The sequence below is a fragment of the Lichenostomus cassidix genome, chromosome 5 (genome assembly GCF_008360975.1).
Source record: "Lichenostomus cassidix isolate B80296 chromosome 5, HeHo_3.0, whole genome shotgun sequence".
Classification (NCBI taxonomy): domain Eukaryota; kingdom Metazoa; phylum Chordata; class Aves; order Passeriformes; family Meliphagidae; genus Lichenostomus; species Lichenostomus cassidix.
In genome coordinates, this window is record NC_139486.1 from 25,504,935 (window position 1) to 25,505,412 (window position 478).

At 29.3% G+C, this 478-nt stretch overlaps 1 protein-coding gene across 8 annotated transcripts in view; it reads right to left on the reverse strand.

The window, feature by feature from the left end:
- Positions 1 to 238: 238 nt before the first annotated feature.
- The window catches only part of NPAS3 (neuronal PAS domain protein 3), a 603,379-nt gene continuing 603,139 nt past the window's right edge, over positions 239 to 478 (reverse strand). For all 8 annotated transcript variants that reach the window (XM_085061917.1, XM_085061915.1, XM_085061916.1 and 5 more), the window contains one exon: positions 239 to 478. This exon is cut by the window's right edge and continues 4,044 nt beyond it. The gene's annotated coding sequence lies outside the window, so the exon portion shown is untranslated.

Genomic DNA, 478 nt, shown 5'->3' on the forward strand with positions numbered 1-478 from the left:
GCAAGTTTGTTGTAGTATTTGGATTAGCATTCTTAACCTACATCTTGACAGCTTCTTTTCTTCATTTCACAAGTGTTAATAAAATCTTGCTTTTTCCTCTTTGATTTTTGGTTATTTTTTCTTCTATTTTAGTTTTTTCATTTTTTTTTTAACAAAACAATTTAAAAATACCTGCTCAAACAAATACTACCAGCATTCATTAGTCAGGATGGTTATATGTAAAAGAAATGATGCCAGATAGTAACAAATCCAAGAGAAGTTTATTATGAAAATGGCACCTGCGGGATGAAAAAAAATTAAGTTACATAAAGACAACCATGTATGACATGTATGAGAATCTACAAAAGTATAAAAAGAACCCTGTTGTAAATGAAGTATGTACATTTCTGATTTGCAGCATTATCAATGATCAATGAAAAAAATGTTTCAAATAAGCCAGGCACTCAAGAAGTTAGATTCGGTTAGCTTAACACAAAAT